The sequence below is a fragment of the Brachionichthys hirsutus genome, unplaced genomic scaffold (genome assembly GCF_040956055.1).
Source record: "Brachionichthys hirsutus isolate HB-005 unplaced genomic scaffold, CSIRO-AGI_Bhir_v1 contig_1484, whole genome shotgun sequence".
NCBI classification, from domain to species: Eukaryota; Metazoa; Chordata; class Actinopteri; order Lophiiformes; family Brachionichthyidae; genus Brachionichthys; species Brachionichthys hirsutus.
In genome coordinates, this window is record NW_027180581.1 from 27,788 (window position 1) to 44,243 (window position 16,456).

Below are 16,456 nucleotides of genomic sequence, written 5' to 3' on the forward strand. Positions count from 1 at the left end.
TGAGTGTTGGGAGAAGGCATTGAGGAAGTCAGGATTGGCTCGGTCTGTTGTAGTAGCACAAATACATTTGACTATTATTGATGTTTTTGCCTCCAATTAAAAATATGTGTCATCTGTATTGTCGTTAAACTTAACTCAGACACAAGTATGTTTATTGACTTTTTTGGTCAATGGGATCCAGACTCTTCTATTTACTACTAATCAACTAAAAAGTTAATTGCCCATATACATATTTATATGAAATTTAATTTGTTAAAGTTATATATACAAACCCTGCCTCATTTCTGGTTTGTGCCAAAGACAATAGAGGAAATCCACATCTGCCTACAAAGTCTATATCTCCCAGGCTGCATTACGAATGTATTTGTTCTGCAGCTTAAATTAAATTATAATGACCTCCAGTACAATGCACCATTCTAGATATACATATTTGCACAAGTCACAGAGCAGGACAGTGAAGTACATTGTGCTCCTCATCCTCCTACTAATGGCAGCATTCAAAGACATTAGCGTTCCTTTGAAGTAAAGTATACACTTTATAAACCCCCCAGCTCCCCTCACAAGGACTCTAATAGATGTCTTTTTAAGTCTAGTAAAGGAAGGACATCAAGGCCAGAGTGTCTTTTACAAACCCTCTTGCTCTCTGTTTGCATCTATGTGGGCATGGCAACCAAGCATAACAGCAAAAACGGTGAGGGGGAAAGAACGGAGTGAGTCATCAGGTCATATTCATTTAAGTCTTTGTTAATTAACAATCTTTGCGTGTATGGATTCTCACGAGTTTTCCAATTATGGCATCAGTCGTCTGTATTTTAGCTCAGTAGAATAATTGATCATTTTTAGTTTGCCCTGTGTCAATAACAATAATGAGCACGCCAACAATGTAGCCAGAGGTTGGCCTCTTCTTTAAACATTGTGAATGGTGGGGAATAACACAGCCACATTAAAGAAACGTCCAGCTTCCGTCTCATATATGTGATGATAAACACATCTAAACTTTCTCACACCAACTTTTGAGGTTGGCACTGTTTCCCTCATTAGCATTCTGTGAACTTCTTGGCTCTGCTTGCTATTGAAAGAAAATTTGCGGTGAATCGGAATGTGTGCAATTTAAGTCTGCCTCGCTCGACACCTGCAGGAAGTAAGATAGCATGCGGTAGAAGAGCTTCTCTGAAACACAATTACCAGAGCACTCTTCAATTATGAGCGCTTCAGTCAGGCATGTGTTCATAGTCGACTTCATTCAAACCAGTTTTCTAATTCAGCTTTCCCATATAACTCAAAGCTGTATGCAGGAGCTGTTTATTCTAAATGTCTATATACACAGTTATACATACACACAGTACCTGCTATAATGTTCATTTGCACGCGATGCATTGCAAGTGTTGCGTGAGACGCATCGACTCCACGTGATATTTTTGTCTCCAGAATCAGATAACTGTGAATCTGAATCTGAAGCATCAGCTTCGTCATTCAGCGGAAGCTGAGCCTTGAAGTAGGAGCCAGCAGGAAGCCAAAGCAAACACCGCATGAAGACAGCTGTTTGCCAAAAGGGTTTTATCTTGAATGAATTAAATCCTCTCCGATATGACATTAGCAAACAAGGCAATATTTTGAAAAAAAACAATCAAGAAGTGACCACATGAACCAACGGAATGTTTGAAAGTTGTTTTTGATTTTTGGTCTCAGATTGTTCACTCTTACCAAATCTGAATATATAGGATTCTTCTGCCAACCTTTGACTTCATATTGTCCTCATGCAGTTCAGACTGAACCAACGTTTTATATTGCATTTCCCCTCCCCTTCTACAAATGATTATCTTAGTCCTGGTCATGTTGAGCGAGTCCTTGGTGCAGGTTCCTTTAACTCACGCGCTCCTCTTAAACAGCCGTATCTTAAACCTGTAACTGATTGACGCTACAATAGAGAGCCGGGCTAATTAGTCTATTAATAATCTACAACTGCATGTCTTGGAAACTGGCATAACATTTGTTGATATTTAGTGGTTGAATATTTGATGTATTAATTCTCGTAACTTTAAGTGTGGTATAATGTGATGAAAAGTATTCATATTTATATAACATTTAAATAGTAGAGATGTTAAATTCAATGCGTTGAAAGGCCAAAGCATTTCAAAATCACTGAGATGCATCATTTAAAACTGGTTTTAAAGACACTGTCATATGATGTCGCCTAGATTTATCAAGGCTGTCAATCAGTCTGGAAGAAACTCTGGTCTCCTGTTGTTCTGGTCTAAACTCCCACCCAGCAGGAACACTCAGGGTACAAGGTGTAATTTCCTCCAGATGTGTATGATGTCAGCTTTTGACTGGGTGTCGTGAAACAGGCAGATAAAGTACCGTAAACTCCACTCCGTCATCTCTCCCTTAATCGCATGTTTACAGGCAGCGTGTGCTCCAGGCCTGCATGTGTACAAAATATATATCGAGTGATGAAAATAATTTCCCCACTGAGGGACTAATAAAGGAACTGGCTTTTCTTTTCTTTTCTAACAGAAACATACCAACACCAAACTAGGACCAACATCGGTGTGCCAAATCTGCATCAGATGGAACGCACACTTGTTTGTTGTAAATGTTTATGAGACACTTACTCATCTTTAGCCTGGCCTTGAATTCGAGCCCTCTCCTCTGCAATTCCATGTGAGGAGACCAATTGAATACACATTTGATCTGATCCCTGCCCTAATAAACTGATTATAAGGTGAAGTGAAAATAATGATGTAAAGAAGATTAACCAAGGTTAATTCCTTCAGTACATTCATACAGGTGGGCTGGTAAATGTTTGCCGACTGGCCGCTGTGGAGTTTATTACTCCAGCCAGGGAGGTGGTCTTTGCTGCGTGTTGGAGTCGTCTCTGTTTGTCTCCGAGCAGGATTACGCAACAACTACTTGGAAGGCCGTCGATTAAACTTGGTGCGAGGGGAGGTCACACGACAAGGATGAACCAATTCAATCTCTAAATGGGGCACGTGCATTGCATTTTACCAAGGCTTTCCAAAACTGCATGGAAATTATTATTATTTAAAATGTTACTTATTTATACAATAAACAAATTGTAGTGATTTTCCTTGAGTAAAATCATTCTAATTTTTTCTGCATTGTATACTTAATGTCAATTCTTACAACCCATTCCTCAGATTTCAACAGAAGCCAGAAAGTCTAATGGAACCCTGCAGCGTCGAGGACATCCAGGACACAGAGCGACAGCATTCTTTGTTGCTCTGTAAAAATATTGAAAGCAACAGGAAAACGGCTTTAACACATTCAAATGGCTGTTAAAATGGGCCATGAGAGTAAAGTCATTATAATAAACTTTAATAAACACAACCGGTTGGAACACCATGTTAGCTCTGCCTCCAAGAAATGAATAGTTTGCCCCCTTTTCTATTTTTGCCCTCAACCACGAAACCTTTTCTTGCCCTCAGTCTGCATCTTGCAACCCATCCATTGCCTGAATAAAACTCATTTAGGACCCCTGTGAGCAAACAGTTCATGAGATGCTGTCCCTCTTTAAGTATGCTCACCGTGCACTGAACCAGTTCACAGTTTGACTCCGGCTGCAATGGCGGCACAAAGCAGAGCTTTCATTTTGCAACGTGACTACTTCATTTGTTTGTCCTGCCGACCAGTCTTTTCCTGCATATGGTAAAGGACAATTGCGACTCAGCGGTGAATCACCGTGACCAAACGAATCATACAGAGCAGAACACATCTACCCACTGGACCCTGATCACTGTCAGACCTTGGACATTTGTGTAGGTTTGACCACCCACTCGCTACCTGTACATATGCTGCAGCTACATTTCTTTCCCGTCCAAGATTTTTACATTTTGAAGTTGAGGGGCAGCAATATGAAACCGGAAGGACCTGGAAAGGGAATTCAGAGGCCGTTTGAGCTCTTCTCCTGCCAGGTTTGTGTTGATCATTATGTCTCTATCGGGGACTGGACACTGGACAGGTTACTGCCATTTCCGGTCAGTCTTGTGGTCAATCTAGCTCTTACAGCGAAGAAGACTAAATGAGACAGGATAGAGACCGAGCTTTGATACTGAGTTTGATCCCAGTGTTATGATGCAATGCACATTTCAATTTTTTTTATTGATGCACTCATCTGCGAATGCAGTAAAAGAAAAAGATTAATATCAACCCATCAACTTTAAACCAAGTAACAGATGAAAAATATTTTACTGAACTACTTTTTGCGTCATATTTCCCACAAACTGCCAGGTTTGTGTTGATCATTATTAAAGAATCATGACAGAACTTTCCTCCCCTTACGACGGCCAGGAAAAAAAAAAATCATTATAACCAATTAGATCCCCAAAAAGGTGGCCGTTCTTTATATCAGGTTTTCTCAGCAATAAATAAATACACCTTTCGACAGGTAGACTGTCGGGGGTCTATCTAGACTTGGCAGTGAAACAAAAATCTGTCAAAATCCAGTGACCTGTTCAAACGCCCCTCTGCAACACACACACACACACACACACCGAAAAGCCAAATACTGGCTTCAATCACTCAAAGTGGTAAAAGCGGGGGGGGGTGGCAAACTGCATGGGGGTCAAGCGGATCAAAACCAAAAATAACACCGACATTCTAAAATTCTAATGCAACCTGTTTAAGTTTGAATTTCGAGAATTGACAGACTGTTAGTTCTTTCAGCCAACATCACAGTAATCATCATAATACACATCATATATAAATAATCTGAAACTATCAGCGTAGCTCCATTCAACAAAATGTCTTAAGATCTTTAACAGCATGAACTTTTAATATTCGTAACTGATAATGACTTACTGTTATGGAGGATAGTTCAGGTACCATTAGTCTGTATTGACCAAATGTTTTCTGCATCTTTGTTTACCCCCCTCCCCCCCCCCCCCCCCGCTATGACATTTGCTGTGAACCTAATGAAAAGGTTAATTATGTGCGGAAATAATCGCACAGTGCTTGAAGAGGCAATGTCTTCTGATTGACTGTTTCTCTGATGCACAGCACAATCAGTTTCTCTGAATCATAAGGTCGAGTTGAAAATTATCATCATTTACAGGAAGCGCGAGGAGATAACGCTAAGGTTGGTTAGCATCGGGATGCCGTGGCAGAGGAAGAAAACTACGACAAAAGAAAAAGTCCAATTGTATCACTGTGTTTTCTCTTCAAATCAATTATGCGGCAAGTAAAGATAATTATGGTGGCTTAATTCCCAGTTACGTTTCAGGAGGCGTATTCTCAATTGTAAAATTATGTCACACACACCACATGAAATTATATATAAATGTAAAAGCGGATAATTGGTTGATTACCGCAACCAACTGAGAGACATCATTGACATGGGCTACTTTACATCACAATACGGACCGGGCCTTGCTATTCTACAGTCTGTGGAGTTCTCAGTTTTCTCGGAACCCCAGAGTCTGTCTGCAGAACCAGGACATCGTGTCCACCCATTTTGAATCACTAATTAGCGAGTGTGTCTCCTGTGATTCCTGTAAAAGCAATGAAAATAAATCAAGCAGAACAAAAAGGACAGTAAACACGCCAAGGCTTGGATTCAAGTGTTGCAAACAGATTATTTCAAAGTGCTCTTTTATGATTTAGAATGTTATACACCTTGAACAAAGTTTCCCCAACATTCTGGTGAAATGGAACGTGTGTTTGAGAGAGCCAAGGTTGTATCTTCTCAGGCATGCCTCATATACATGCCGTAATTATCTTTTTTTTATGTTTAAATTATTACTTAGTGTTGAGTTTTGTGCAGCCCTCTCGGAGGTAGCGTTTCTCTGCTTGTTCAATGTAACCTATAGTCAGGCTACAAAAATGTGTGATATTGCTTGTAGCCAAACATCGCAAACAACAACTCATCCAATCAGGATGCAGAACACAAACTAAAAATAGCCTTCATGAAACTAAGGTGAGTTGGCAGAAATGTCAAGTTCACCAGCAGCAAATCATTTGAAGCCAGAAAGTGGCAATTATCCACGGCACCAGTGCAAAGTTACTTACCGGTAATAACCCAGCTAACGGCACACTGGAGAAGTGAACTCGAACGGCTTTGTTCCAGAGAGCTTTTAATGGCAAGTTTTTAACATTATGAAAGAGTTTATTTTCAAACCCAAACATGATCTTTTCCAAACCTTATGAAGGTTAAACCTCAAAAAGCTGTTTCATTGCTGAAACCTGACCAAACTGCAAGTGAACATAATTTGTCTTCCCAGCGGTTGTTCTGTGCAACACCCGCAGCTGCAAGCCGTCTGCACAGACCTCGTCTCCTCTAATACAAGATAACTTTACTTTGTACTGATTTTATGACAGTTCTGTCTGGGAGTTATGTTCCTCCTGTTCCAAGTGAAACATTACATGCACACCTTTTCAAACAATGTCCCTCCTTTTTTAAATACATTTTGTGGAGCAAAAATATATTTCCATTAGGGTGAAATATGCTACATGGAAACTTTTCCCTGTCTTATGTGAGAGGAAGTCAGAGCATTACAGAATCTTGTCTATGGCAGTGATTTATGCAGACCTTTTTTTTCTCCTTTATTTTTTACTTGTCTACACATGATCTCAAAAATGACAACATTTATGGAGTCAGTCATTTATGCACACCTAGCATTAGCAGCTATAGCCAATGTCCTTCTGGCATATATGTTTGTAGATGCAGGTCACCATTCTCTAAAATGAGTTTTCCATGCACTAACGCTGTTGTGTGTTGTGTCTTTGGCTGCACTGAACAATCAGTGGTGTGGGCAGTGTATGAACCAGGATTGCAGGCAGTTATCTCCTGCAGGAGAAGGGGAGCAACCCTGAAATGTGTTATTAGAGCTCTCCATTCTTTTGTCTCTTGTTTTCTCCTAAACTGTAAAATGAAACTAAAAAAAGATTGCTTTTTGTTTTGTTGTTATTTACACTGTATGTAGTTTTATTTGTTCATTTTTTCCATCCACATTTATTGTCTGATCATACATCACAAAATCAAGAGTTTCTCACATTTTCGGCTCTGATGTTTACATGGGAATATTTAATCCCGTTTCGAGCAGACCAGACAATAAACCCTCAATAGGCAAGAGCAAATGAGAAGCTTGCAACAGGAATCAAATGACACAAACTATGAAAAATATGCATTTTGAGGAGGCTATCCTTCCCTAAAGAGACAATAGGAAAATGTTATTAGATTCCATTCTCATTGTTGTGCTGATCAGATCCAATAATAAAGATTATGATGCATTCACCGTGTGGATAAACGGCTATAAAACTGCACTAGATTGCAAACGATAACAACACACACACACACAGATCCCCGCCCCACACCCACACAGATGTCTCTGTTCAACCTGTACAGTTTCCCTGTGGTTCTCACCCGTCATACCACAGGCAGATTCTTCCTCAGATGCCCTGTTTTTCCCCATCATTCTTGTTTCAGAGCGTACATTGTTTCAGGGGTGAAATTACATCATATAAAACCCAAGAAGAATACTTGTTGAGGATGGCATTCCACTTTTGACATGCTTCCCTCTTGCACTGAAGTAAAAAAAAAAGCCAATTGCACAGTAATTCTAATTTTACATTATATGAGACACTCTCATTGTCCTTAATACGGTTTGAACACTGGGTCAAGCGTTCGCCAGCACAGACAATCATCTTTGTTCTAAATAAATGTATTGTTGGAATTTGATTGACATTATCTCATCTTTTCTATTAAAACAAGATGAGATAATGATGAGGGCCAAGTCAACCCGATGCCTTTCTGCATACATTTGTATTCGCTCAAGTGTCCTTGAAATGCAGATAACAGTGCTCTCTCTCTCTGATCCAGGGGTTTGACCATAGAGGTGTTGATGTGATAAATGTAGCGTAATAAAATGTTCGGGATCGACAATCAGAAGTGGTAAAAATAATTCAATTTAGTAGATTTATAGATGAGGAATACGCTGATGTGAAAAGAGAATCAGTTTAAATCAGCCTTGCTATTCAAACTGTGGGATGATCATTTAACTGAAAAGTGCAGTGAGTGCAACCAGATTAGAAATTATAATTTGTCACAGATGGTGTAAATACATCCCGTTCCCCATAGACAGGCTTGATAGAGGGTTGAACGAGTTCATATTTAAATATATAATCGATATAGTGAAATAATAGGACTTTATTGCTGCTTTGTGAAATACGAGACGTCAGAGTTTGTGTATAACTATATAAATGTTTTTTTTATCAATTGTGGAGCTTTTTGCAGCCTTGGTGAATGTTCCAGTCTTTTGCATGCTAAAGTGAGGAGATACAAATGTGTGCTGCTGGCTGTGCTCCAGCAGCAGTATATAATCCATTCATCAAATGTAATCAATATTACCTTAGATTAGAATGTCCTTCCAGCGAGCTGTTTATTCTGGGTGAAGTGCACATGTTTACATCTGATGTTCTCCGATTAGAAATCCTCAAATGAATGTGCATTTTCAACGTAGCATCTGCAACTTTGTCTGTTGTAAGTAATTGAGGCATAAACGTCTTTGACCCACCATGTTCAACACAACAGATAAATATAGCAGAGATTAGTGACCTCAGTCGCTGCTCCAGCGCGTTTATGCAACATCAATTTTCTTTTTCCTCTCTGTGGATTCAGATAAGTGCTGAACAGACTGTCTTCTGGCAGCAGAATAGAGGAAGTAAAAGTGAGGGCAAATCAGGATAAATGAAGAACACGGCACAGACACACAGTGAAGCAATTAACACTAAACGACTGTGTTTGGTGGGAAAGAAAAAAAACAGACAAACCACAAACAGCTCAAAGAAACATCTTCAATTTACACTGTAAATACCAACAACAACAATGACTGCACAACAAAATAAAACAAGACAAAGACAGAAATGTTTTAGATAATCATGTCTTTTGTCACGCTGCAAAAGGCCAACCCAAATAAATGTGTGGGAAATGTTATTTTATTTGTTCAGCCAATGAGAAAATAGTATAGAATACACAGGCACAAGTTCTGGCTTCTCATTGGGCGCCCGCCTACATCTCTGAAGTTACTCACTCTCATCGCATCAGATAGACAGAGCTTGGTCTGAAACAGACTACCTTCCAGTTTTGTAAATGTTGGCTGTGGTGAGAAGTCCCACTTCTCTAACCTCTGAGCCACCTATCATTCCCACCCGTTATTTTTTTACCATCACATTAACTTATTTGGCTAAATAATTAGCCCTGATGTTTCACAAAGCTGTATAATACATCAAAGCAGGTTTCCGGTAATAAAATTGGCCAATATGAAGGACTAAATAGCAAACCCTTCTTGTTGCTGCACCGCTATGCTTTAAAAGATTCAACATCATTGTAACTTATTTAAATACATTTATTCTGTCCTGCTTGTCATTGTCTTGCTTTATATTTATGTTGATCGGATGCACCAAGTGGATTATTTTCATTTGGTTGTTGTCTTGCTGGTCTCTCTTAGGCTCTCCGTGCATTATGATAGTAATGTCCTTTAGACACATTCAAAAGGATGCTTATTTTTTTTATCTCCTGCTGTCTGTTGTCTGTTAAGATGTGACTCGATAACATGGTTCAAACGGCTTAGCCTCCGTGCCTAAGCTTTTTTATCGTTTCACCATTACCCTGGATTAAAAACTCAATAAAAAGGCGTTGTTTTTCCCCTTTGGAGGCCATTAGCTAAACTGAAAAGATACTACAGCCCTATCCAGTTCAGCCTGTCATTTGTGTACAATTGCAAAGCTGCACTATGATGTCATTAGCTTGATAATGATCCTAAATTAGTCTCGTTCTTCATTGTCCCATTCTTCCCATGCCAAAGTTTGCCCATGTTTTTGTAGACAAGATGATCATAATCGTCTTGTCGACAGTCGGTTATTCATCTTGTGGGCCACAGGTGTTGCTGGAGCCGATCCCAGCCGGCTATGGACGAGAGGCAGGATACACCCTAGATGAGTCGGCAGACAAACAAACACACACGCTCAAACCTACGGACAATTTGGTGTTACCAGCTCAACTAAGCTGCATGTTTTTGGAGGTGAGAGTAAGCTGGAGAACCTGGAGAAAGACCACGCAACAACGCTACCCACTGCACCACCTTGCTGCCCCACGGAGAGCAGCACAGACCTGTTTCTTTCCTTTATGTCGCACTAGACTAGAAGGTTCAGCAAAGTGAGATGACTTGAAATAGTGACTCAACACTGTGTTGGAAGGCAGCAAGAGGCTATGGCTACCAATTAAGTCACTCATCCCTTCATTGTTATATGCAGGTGCAGACATATGGCGCAACTACGCTTCAGTCGATGATTTATGTACGAAGGACTTTCAACGGAAACAAAACCGCAAGGGCTTCGTAGACAGGATGTTTGACTGTACTTGTACTGTAATACATACTACTGTTTGACTGCACTTGTACTCTAACATTCTAACTAATATTCATCATCATCATCATAAGTAAAGTTTCTTTGACTCAACACAACTTCCTGTTCCGAGACGAAAGTCCCGCTACATCAACACCTTGAGTTGTCCCACATACTTTACAACACGCAGAAAAGCAAAACTTTTTATTTTATTTCCACTGCTATTTTGCATACACCATCACACACACAAGGTCATTAATTCTGAACTGTAGACAGGAGCACAACTTGCCGGCCACAGAGGTTCATTATGTAAATATTATGTATGATGACAGAGTGGAAAAAGTCTTCTAATGGCAAAATTGACAGTAATGTTGACTGATCATACTACCTCAGGGTATGGTAATATTCCCCTTAGTATATTATACTTTTTCTGTGTACCTTAGACTTAAAATTCAGACTTCTTCTTCTTCCACGGAGAAGGAAACCAAAACAAGTGTTTTCCAGAGTGCTCTTTTAATAGAGATTACATTTCTGTTTATCAGTGTACATTTGTAATGCATCTCATGTCTCCCTGCAGTAACTAACAATTTCCATGCTTGACATCCAATTTGCCAATGCATTTGTTCTGTAAAAAATGCACTGCCAAATAGGCCAGCGGTGCAGCTTTGCACCAGTGGAATAAAGCAAGGTAGTAAAAGTATCCTGTCACATGGTTAATCATCTGAATTAAGTTGATAAGGCAGCTGTCAAAAGTTTAGAACGTATGATATCCATTAAACACTTTTACAGATTTAGCTAATAACAGACGTCACCTTCTAGCTATCCGAGATTAAACCCAAGCAGGCGAGAAGGAATGCCATTACACCGTTTTCCTGTCCTCCTTATTCAGAGTTGCTCTTATTTCTCTCTAATTTCTCTGTTTATTTCAAGTTATAATGCTGATTATAAAACAATGGAAAGCCTTGAATCATATAAGTGTTTTGGAGCTTGAAATAGCAGAATAAAAACAACATATTTCTAGTTCAGCGGCTTTAGCAGACCGTATTTGGATATTGTGGACAAAGAGCTGCGTTGGTGTGTCTTTGTTAAATAAAGCAGTGAAAACAGTATGGAGTAAACCGTTGATGCCTCTGAACATAATCGCTGATCAGATCCACTGGTGCGGGTTACATTTATTTATCCTCTTCAGTTTCACAGCTTTTTATTGGCGTTAAAAAAAACCCTTTAGGTGTGGCAAAAGTAATTTCTTAGTTAATGCAATCATACTACAATGATTATGACATGAGATGTAATCTCACAAGCCACTATACTGTATCAATTATTGTGCCAATTCCACATATTAATTCATTTATCATGATTTTCAGGCTTTTGAGACATTTCTCTTCATTTTAAGAAAGCTTGGCCAATTTCATGGTTTGCTGGATTTAACCGCAAAGACATAAGAACTACCTTCCTTGTGATAATGAAGAGTAATGATGCATTCAAATGCTTCCAAAAATAAAATAAAAAAATGCATTTACATTTGACCAGCGAAACGTTTTATCACTGCAAAAAAAAAAGAAAATTATATTTATTTTTTATTTGTCTTGAATTCCCCGTTATGGACCTTGATTTCAATACCTTCCAAATTCCTTTAAGGCTTACAGATCTTAAAACGTATTCTTGAGGAAAAAATGGAGACCATTAGTGATGCTTTGATCCAGAGTTCAGTTGGTGTTGGTATCAAAGCAATGTGTCTGAAATTGGAGCACTGCAGTCTTCTGTAAATTACACGGCAAAAAGATAGTATGACAGTATGATAGTCAATCATTTTAATTCCTGACGTCTATATTTGTGTCTTTATTCTGTCTATAACTTGAACAAACGTTCTTTCCAGTTTGAGTTCCTGTTTCATGTATGGCTTCAAGCCAAACTAATGCAGGCAGCCATGGAAACGGGTGAGCTGCATGAAATGCAGCTTGTAGAATCTACAATGTAGATAGACTGTGTGAAGATTCACGATGGAAAAACCTTTAAAAATGCTAGTTGAACTTTGAAGCATATAAAAGTAAATATGTCCACATATAGGCTAATAAAACTTACAAGAAAAAAACAGTGGTGCAACTTAAAGTTTTTTGCTGCATTGCACAAATGGACAGTGAGAGAGAAAAGCAGCGTCAGAGGAGCAGACTTTCCATGAGTTTTTATGTGCAACATCATTGCAAATATTTTCTAAGTACCGATATACGTTTGAGGAAGATATGGTACATTGCTGTTAAGTAATAAATGATGAATGACAGCGTGACTGTTTTGTATTTACACACTGCTGAAGGAACAGTATGCCTTCCACTGAAGTATTATCAGTGAAACATGAAGAAGCCATCATGACTGATACCATCTGTCCTTCTCTCCTGCAGAAGAAAAGGGCCTCTTGAATGCATCACATTCCGACCAACTGCCCCGGTGCACAGCAACACTCCAAGACTGCTGCTATTTATACAACTGGGAGGTCTGCCAAACTTATGACAAATGAAAAATAGTGTTGTTGGTCTTGGTTTGAATCTCTCTCACTTGGTGTGGATGAGGTCAATAGTTCGCTTAATCACTCCAACAGAGGTTTGAGAGAAACAAAATAGGCCTGGAGTGGCTTCCTTAAGCGGTACCAAGAGATAAATCACCCCACACCCTGTTTATTTTCACATTAATCATGGTAGAAGAGGCAAGAACAAAAGACTGTAATTCCATCCGTCCACAATATCGTGCAGATGGAGAAGCATCAGATAGGCCATTATTACTGTATGTTCAGCAGCATCGAGGTTAAGGCATGCAGTCCAAGTATGGTCACCGGGGCCAATTTCCATTTAAGAGAAAATTATTTGCATTTTCATTTATATTCCATGAATACTAACCGGTGTCCAGAAATTGATGCAGATGGTTCATATTGCCAGCAGCTCCAGGGCCAGGCCTGATGTGCCTTCGGTTCATTGCTTTCATTCAGCTTTTAGAGAGAGAGAAAATGTTATCTGTTCTTTTATTTATATCTCCATTTATGGCGCCACCACTATGACATTCACCACTGCCTATGGCCATTCAGTAAATGAGAATACATGACTTAGAATTCAGATCGAAATGCAGAGCAAGTGCTTTGGTTGCCTCAATGGCTGTGGTTGCTCATCTCCCTTAAATACTAATATTCAGCCATAAATATGATCTCTGATACCTCCTGCAAATCCTTGATCTCTTTATTATTTTCTACTTAGTATGCATGCAATGTGCTATTTTCTAAGAAGCATACTTCTTTCTGTGTTATGCCCATGCTAGTTCTAACAAGACTAAAACTAACAAGAGTACTTAAAAACTTAACTTTAAAAGTATTTTAGCTTTAAATTGTAGCAACACCAACTGAACTCTGGATCATTAGCTTGTGATTGTGAGAACAGCAGTTGATATTAATCCCTCTGACTGTAACTTTTGCTTAAAAATGGTTTAAACTAATTAAAAGCAAAAATTGATGTGCATTTGTAACAGATTTTTAAATCCATAAATTGGGTTTTCAATGTTAAAATGTCATTTTTTTTACTGACTTCATTCTGGATCTGATATGGATGAAATTCGGTGGTGAGATAGTGGCCCTCTCCCTACATAACTGTCAAATTCCATAAACATCGGTCAATAATCAACAGAGATATTAAGGAACACATTTTTAAGCTCCATTTACTGCAATGTTAAACATTTCAAAGTGATCCAGAATCCAGGATCTCTTCTGGCTTAACACTGAAATTTAATAATCTGTTCCTGGTAACATTCCCAACATTTCCTGGAAATTTCATCGAGATCCGTTCATACATTTTTGCGTTATCTTGCCAACAGACAGACGGACGGACAGACGCCGGATTATCTCAAGATACAAGACAAGATCTAAGTTAGACCAAGGCCATCTTCATTTATTTGTTTTTATCGAAACAAATTATGTTGTTTTTCTATAATCCTGCTAAGAGACAAACAGACAAACAAACAAACAAACCCCATCAAAAACAAAACCACCTTGGCGGAGGTAACAAGTTTTTAGGCGTTGTTGTTTTATTAGCATTGCATCTAAAAAACAGTTGGGGTAGCAGTTTAGCTTAACAGGTCAAGATCTCTACATTCTGTGAAGAGAAAAGGGACTATGGATGGGGAGCGAGATATAATAATGTTTTACTAAACTGAGTGTTATACACACTTCCACTGAAGACCGGATCCAAGACAGTTATTGGCTCTGTCTGGGAATGACAGGATACAGGAGGACAGATCTTACAGACTTAGGAAACCATTCATGATTAATAGAACATACAGACTCCCACTTTCCAAAATAGAGCACTGGAAAAAAATTACATTAGAGAAATGTTGCCGCAAACCTGAGAAAAGCAGTTTGAAGTTTAACAAGATCAATATTAACTGGTGTTTATTCCAAGTAGCGATTCTTCTTATTCTTTATCATTATCAATTATTATTATTACCTTCCATCCTAGTCGCTGAGGTAAAAAGGGACATGATCACCTGATGATGATAATGAGAATGATGATGATTGGCGATGTTTTTTTAGTTGCATGATGGCTGCGTGAGTAAATGTGCTGGTTCGACTTGCTCATCGCCCTGTGACCGTGTCATGGCGACATTTCTCCAAGGCGGTTTGACTGCGACAGACAGGGAGCAATAGAATATACACTTAGACTGTTACTTAGTGCTTGGAATGTTCCGAAACCATTTGCCACAGGTAAAAGGACTTTACTGGGGACTAAAGAGTTGGAGGAACAGACCAAACCTTTCTTCAAAGGTCAGATGTATGAGAAAACGTGACTTACAGCATTTTGTCTTAACAAGACGAAGATAGACGTGTCAAGAAATTGAATATTTGAAGAATATAATTTTAATATTTTGAACGTTGGCATGCTGGAAACTGACCGTCAAAGAATGGATGACAGTCGTACAATATTGCAAAATATTGAAATTAAAAACCGTGTTATTCATTTAGTTCTTTTGGGATTGATAGAGAAAAATGCACTGGGATAGCTGCGGACACTTTCCCCCCACTGTTTTACGACTCGGGTCTCAGTGATTGAGATGAGGAAGCAGCAGGAATAACCAGACAGTAGCCAGCAACACGTAGGTGCAGAGTGAGAACCACATCCTCTTAACTGGCGTCCACATCAAGCCTTCTCCTGTTGGGTGCCCTGTAGGCTGTAACTGACTTGGACCTGACCTTTGCTACTGAATAGCAATTAAACGTCCTAACTTTTATTCTGCTCCTGAGTCTGCTTCTGTGTTTGACCAAAACTCCCTGGTGGCCTCGTAGTTCGGATTCAGCACTCTCACTGCCGCGGCCTAGGTTAGAATCACAGTCAGGGAATTTGTATGCGTACTACAAATTGGTGATATTAAAAAAGAAAATTATTTTAGCTTTTATAGTGTTCCTTAAGGGTGTTAAATGGGTGTTACATAAACTTGATGTCCAACAGCATTTCACTGCCATACTGCATGTGTCTATGACAAATAAACTCAACTCGACTTGAAAACCGCCTTATTACTAATGCCCGACATTGTTCACGATAAAGCCCTATTGTTTCAGTTGGCACAGAGGATGGTACTTTATAGTTCTGTGCAGACTATCCATCCATATCCAGCCTGCCTGCACACGATTCTTCACTTCCTTTCCACATTCTCCATCACTCTGCACTGTTCACCCGAGATACTTGAAGCACTCGACCTCCTTTACGTCTGCTCCTTGTAACTTCACTGTCCCCCCTGGAACCTTCTCATTTACACAGATACACTCTGTTCCTCTCTTTTCTAGAGCTGACCTCCACTTCTCTAAATTCTCCTCGACCTGCTACTCACTGCAGATCAAACATCATATTCCAAGGAGCTTCCTCTCTCACCTCATCTGATCCATCACCATTGCAAAAAAAAAGGGCTCAGAGCTGATCCCTGGTGCATCCCACCTCTACACTAAACTCCCTTTACTCCTACTGCACACATCACTTCTGTCGTACAGCTGCCATACATGTCCTGTACTACTCTGACATACTTCTCTGCCACTCCAGACTTCCTCATGCAGTACCACAGTTCCTCTCTGGGC